Raw genomic sequence first — 6,379 nt, 5'->3', positions numbered from 1 at the left:
TCTGTGGTCATCACAACATGATAGGAAATGCTAGTATGGTAAACTTGGGGCCTGTGCACACTGACAACCAGAAATATTATTTTCCTTAAGCTGAGTGTCTTATTCCATATAGTATATTCTTAAATCACCTTAAAATACCTAATTTTATTGAACACTGTTGGAGCAGGAGGAAATCAAGCTGTTTGACCACTCATTCTCCCCTTTCTCCAAACCTCATTAGCTTTAGGACTATCTCTAGGTGAATAGAGATCTATTGAAAGCCTCTTTACATGTCTGCCAGAAGGCACGTGGTAATTACTGCATCCTAAACCCTGGATATTCCCAGAGTGCATCATGACACAGTGCAACAATGGTCTTGTGCATGTTGGCTTTGCTGTGAATTTCCAAGTCAATCAGACTGTTCAGCCCCTTCATTTACAGCCCTCAGCCATTCAACGATGAGCTGGATCCGGTCCGATGATGAGTGTCTATTCAGAGCAGCTGGCAGCACCTTTCCTCTGTAGCTCTAAACAGAAAGGAAGAAGGGAAGAGTCCCAGAAGACGCCCATCATACAGTTTTCAAATAGTGCTGACCTAAAAATAGTAACATTTTCACTTTGTCCACATCAGGCAACGTGGACATGGTGATTTAAGAGGAGAAAGCTAAAGGTGGGAAAATCAGTAGAGCACTGTGCATTTTTACTCACAATCCCCTGGTCAGTCTGCTCATTGTGTTCTACATTTCATTTTATTGCATGCTCACCGTCGATGAAGAATCCCTGTGAGCTGCAGATGCAGACAACAAGCCAAAGCTGAGCCTCCGGCGTGAGGCCAAAGCACGGTCTTAACCGGAGAGCAGGTGAACAGTAACAATGGACAGCAGGACAAGAGGGGCTTAAAAAACACACAGACACGCACACAACAGAATTAATCTTAGTGAAATAAAAACTGAAATGGCATTTCACTGTGTTTAAATCACAATTCAATCAGTGGAAAAAAGAAACAGGTCTGGATTAAGAACCTGCAGCCATCATGCAACAAGTTCACAATGACAATGATCACATGTTGATATTTCGCAGGTGCATTGACATATATACACGACTGATGTGAATATCGTTAGCTTCATTAGTATTTGGTCCAAAATCAAAGTAGTGAATTGGTGAATTAAAGGTTTGACCTGAACATGGAGACACTGTACATGAAAGAGGACATTCATGCACAGTCATTTCCTTGATTTTCCAATGAAACCAAAATGTCAACCCCATGGTGGCACTGAAGGAAAAGTCAGGGATGGAAAACAATATGACTGATTTTTTTTAGGGCAACATGCACAAAAGCAAAAAAACAAACAAACGAAACGTTCGTCTTTAAATGTGCTATATCTAACATGTTAGCAAATAGTGGCTTATATCTGTCTCCAATGGACACTGAGCAACGTTAGCCTTGATTTGGACTCAACCTTGAGGCAGTTGTAACGCAGCCTCTATCAGTTTAAGTGGCTGCAGCACTGCTCTAAGTCCACTTGTGCTGATGAGTTGTACCCTGTCCGCCACACGCTGACGATGATTACTTGTACCTTGTCACTGTTTCATTCCAAACAGAGAAAATGATTTATCCTTCGCCCGACACTTACACGTACTTGTTACTATAACAACCTCAAGGACAAATTTGCAGGCCTTTGTTAGAGATGTCAGCCATAACACGCTAAACATGAACAATCTGAAACTGCAAAATGACATCATTTTAGCAGCGTGCCATTGGCTGTTTCTGGCTCTTCTCTTCAAGCATCCTTGTGATGCTTGAAGCCTCATGTGAGGCTGTTGAGAAGCACAACGAAGAATGAACAGGTCAGAAAACAGCGTATTGACAAATGAATAACGTTTCCCGAACAGTTTACACAAGACATTTGAATGAATTAGTTTCACATAGCTGCTTCAGTTTTAAGGTCATGGTCAACGTACATGTTTGCTCACTGTCTCTATGTGGTTTCCTGAGACCAATGAATAGAATATGTAACACTGTACAGTGGGAAGAAAAAGTAAGTGATCATTGGATCACATTTTATGACAAACTGATGCAGAAAACTGAAAGACATGTTTGATATTGTGAGATATAGAAATATATTTAGTGTTTCAGTAATCCATCTGGGAAAAATTTTTTTTGTAGGAACAGTGACTAGTCAGTGTTTGGCTCCATGTCTGTCATGATTCGCGTTTTTTTGTTTTTTCTGTTTTTCCTCCTTCTGCCCCTGCACTCACACACCCGCTTACTGACATACACACATAACCTCACCTGGCCACACCCCTGCTGTTCTGTTCCCCTTCACATACACGTACACACACACGCTTTTTTTCTGCCCCGCCTGTGCTCTGCCTTTGTTTGGATTCCATCATATATCCATGAGCCACACCTTATGCACAGCTGCCGCCCCCACCCCACCCCCACTCTCACGTGTTGCCATCAGAGCGTCATCAGAGCGTCCCATCATCAGGTTCCTGGTTTGTTTTGGACTCTGCTCATACAGGATCTTGTGTTTTCATGTAAGCTGGGTCTTGGACTGAGTTTTGTGTGTTTAGGTTTGCTCCCTCTTCTGGTAATAGAGTCTAGGTAAACACAAACTATTCACCATATTCTGTGTTTTTCTAATTCAAATGCTCAACTGTTTTTGACAAAGTAATGATGCAACAGTCTAACTAAGACACACTTAGTGAGACACTGCATTTTGTATCATTTCTGCCCTCTTCAGGAAGCTTAGTAAATTGCATCCTGCCTGCATCCTGAGAGGCTTTCTAATGAAGACCAATAGATGGCTCTGGCATTATCACTTTGTCACAGAGGCAAAAGCCAAGAGTAAATAATAACACAAGTGATGTCCCAGCTTCTTATAGGTGTGTCTGTGACTCAGTATACACCATGGCAGGCTAACCTACTAGCTGTCACGTATACACATCTCATTAGTTCATACCTTTGCAGAATAATGACAGGGTGGCTGCAGATATAATTAATGTACTTATTATCATAGCAGCAGTTCTTACAAAAAGGAGAGGAGCAGCTTCAGCTTGGTGCATTGAAACATTCACTCAGCAGCTTAGACCACTTCTCATGTAGACACACAGCTCGACAACAACAATCATGCATAATTAATACCTAGTTAATCATTGAAGTCATTTTTTAAACAAACAAAAACAAACTGGTAGTGGCATTTGAAATGAATTCATAAAAAGGAAACTCACTCACTCATTCACACACAAAAAGGTCAACTTCAACAATTTCAACAACAACTTTCCTACAGTTGAACTTTGAGAAACACGTACAATTTTCCTCTGTCTTCACTCAAATATCCCTGCTTCAAGATGGAAAGGTCCACCAGGCAATGTCATCTGGAGGAGTTGTTCATCATGTTACATGGAGAGGCAGGTCAACCAAGATCTCTGTAGCATAAGCAACAAAATGACATCATCTGAAGCAGAGACATATTTGAATATTGGGAAGTCAGACTTAAAACTAGGTTTTGACACAATGTCCCATTTTATGACAGGGCCACAAGATGTAAGAGTAAAAAAATGCAACTTATAGTTTAATTAGATTTGAATCCCTGCTTTCAGCTAACATTGTACAATATTCATGAATACATTGTACTATGGATTTAAACATAATAGAAGTAGAAAGAAAATGGGAACTTGAAACTTGCTTCTAATTTACAACCTGTTTAAACTTTAAAACTTTATTCTGAAGCAGTTGTGATAATCTGCTGTCACCATGGGCTGGCTGAACAAAACATTAACATCAAGTAAACATGCTCATCGTTTATTTTATTATCTATTACATTTAGCAAGTCATTTGTCAGTGATTCATCCAAATTTTTCATGCATGAGTATTATTACCTCATTATTTGCTTAAGCTACAGTATAAAGTCCTTTGTCTGCTAGTGTCTAATAGCTGAGCTGCTCCTCTAAAGTGACTTCTGCTTCAGGTCATACCATACTGTGACCCTGACAAAAGTAGCACATATCTCTTACACTCTTTAATTATTCACTTACACCACATTATACTGTTTAACATTTATTTCTAATTACTTTATTAAGAGTCCACATCGTTCATGTTGTTGCTACTGAAAATGACTTAAAGTTTGTCAGTGATGAGTTGATTTATTTCCATTTGACACTCCCAACATTTCCAAAAAGCCTGACACTTTAACACTTAGTTTCATTAGTCATTAACAGATGAGATATATTTCAAAAAACACATTATTACGAAGCCCACTTGCACAAAGGTTGGGACTTTTTCAGTGATTGTGATTCTGTGATTAATACAGAAACACAGGCTTGGATGTGCTTTGGAAAACATTACAACGCCCGCTGCTGCTTCCATAAATGCAAAATGAAACTCTGGTATGCAAGGAAGAAGCCATACATGAAATCTGTGCAGAAACACCATATAAGTTATTTGTGCCCAAGTTCATGTCAGACGGACAGAAAAAATCGATGGGTTCTCTGTGCCAAAGATAAAATAGACAATCCAAACTGGTATTAGTGCACGTGTCCATTTAAAAACAAAATATTCTACTTGTAATTAATTAATATGCACAGTTCCTATATTTAAAAGAAAGGTGATATAACACAGTGGTGAACATGTCTCTGTCACAACTACAGTGTGTTGAGCTAATTCATATGAACCAGTGTGGCTCCTTCTATCTTGGTAACATTTACAATGTTGTATCCTGCTGATAGTAAAGAGGACACATTGCACCCAGCAGAAAATAGTCAACCTTTGTCACTCTTGTAATGATCAAATAAGTAATATGTTATCTCATTATGAGAGCTCTTCAGTGATATGGTCTATCAAGAAATAGTCATTCTAGCCCCAACAAGCTGCCTCACCAGGCCTCCTGTCAGTACAGGTCAACCCATCTAGGCCCCAGGGGCAAACTAAAGGCTAGAATATACGAAGAAAGGACCTAAGTTAACAAACCATAAGAGACAATCTTATGGAGACAAGCTTTAAAAGAAGAGGTCAAATATTCCAACAACACTGTGACTTGTCACGTTTGTCTCATGTTATCTTTATTTATCCTTAATTTTCTCCATAAACATCTCTTGTTATCTGGCTTTATCACTGTCAACCATTAACCCAGTGCTGGAGTTTAATTCACAGCCACATGTGGTATTATATAACTTGATACTTGTTTCATAGTTTTTTCCTTTTAGCAATTCTTGCTATTGACCTCCTCCCCTTTTCTTTGTATGTCAGTGTTTGAATACAGGGCAGGATTGAAGAAATTATGGTATTCTGCATAATTAACACCAACATACAGTCAATGTGCTGTGTTTTACGCAGCACGTGATGATACGTTCACTCAGCAATATGCACTCTCCTATGAGTGCATGAAAAGTTGATCACAGTGCATCATCTGAACCTGTAGATATGGTGTTTTTGTATCATGTATGGTGAATTGCTATTTATAGAGACAGGTAGCAAGAGAGAGAGAAACTCCTTAATATTGTAACTGGGTTTGGGACTCTTCTTAGTAACTCCAGATGTTTTTCTTTGGCTGAATGAAACACAGAGTGTGTATGTAAACCAACTCGCTGCAATGTAGAGAGCAGTTGATGTTTATCTAGGTCCTGCTTAGTCCTCCATAGAGTACAGATCTGCACTCTGTACTCTCTTATCCCAATACTAAGAGTAGCTACGAGAGATAAAGTCTAGTCTGTTTGTATCTTTGAGTTCAGCCCCCGCAGATCTATTAAAGAGTGTGTTGAAAAGGTTATAGAGGACTTATAATAGGGATTTCAATAAAATAAACAACTAACTTGGAAAAAAGTGAAAATGGTGTGTAAAAGTGAATCAGTGAAAGCAGCCGTGGAACATATTAACATTGTTTTCACATAGATTTAATTTTCCCAGAAGAAAATTTGTTGTTTAAATGCAGCACTGCCACACACACACACACACACACACAAATGCTACACAACATCACAATATGAGTAATATTGTGTTATCGGATGTTACCCGCCCATGCATCAGTGTTTGACTATGAAACTATGACTGTCTAATACATGTAAGAGATTAACAATAAATCTAAAGCTGATATCTAACTCTATTTCACAGTTATTATTTTATCTACTGTAAATGATGATGTTTTCATCATTTAACTCTGAGTAATAAATGAGTACTTTTGGTGCTGTTGGGTATAATTCTCAATCCATTAACCATCCATTCTTACAATAAGGTTGTAAATCTGAACATTTTAACTTTCTGCAGGAACATTGATGAGACATGATAAAAACACTTGCAGCACTTGGCTACTGAGTCTGTGTGAGGCACGCTCTGATTGCAGGGCACCCCCCCCCTCCCACCATTTCTTTCACCGACTTGCACGCACTGCAGGAAAATCGAG

Source organism: Anabas testudineus, chromosome 4 (assembly GCF_900324465.2).
Source record: "Anabas testudineus chromosome 4, fAnaTes1.2, whole genome shotgun sequence".
In the NCBI taxonomy this organism is placed as follows: domain Eukaryota; kingdom Metazoa; phylum Chordata; class Actinopteri; order Anabantiformes; family Anabantidae; genus Anabas; species Anabas testudineus.
The sequence above is the reverse complement of the archived record's forward strand: the minus strand, read 5'-3'. Positions refer to the sequence as shown.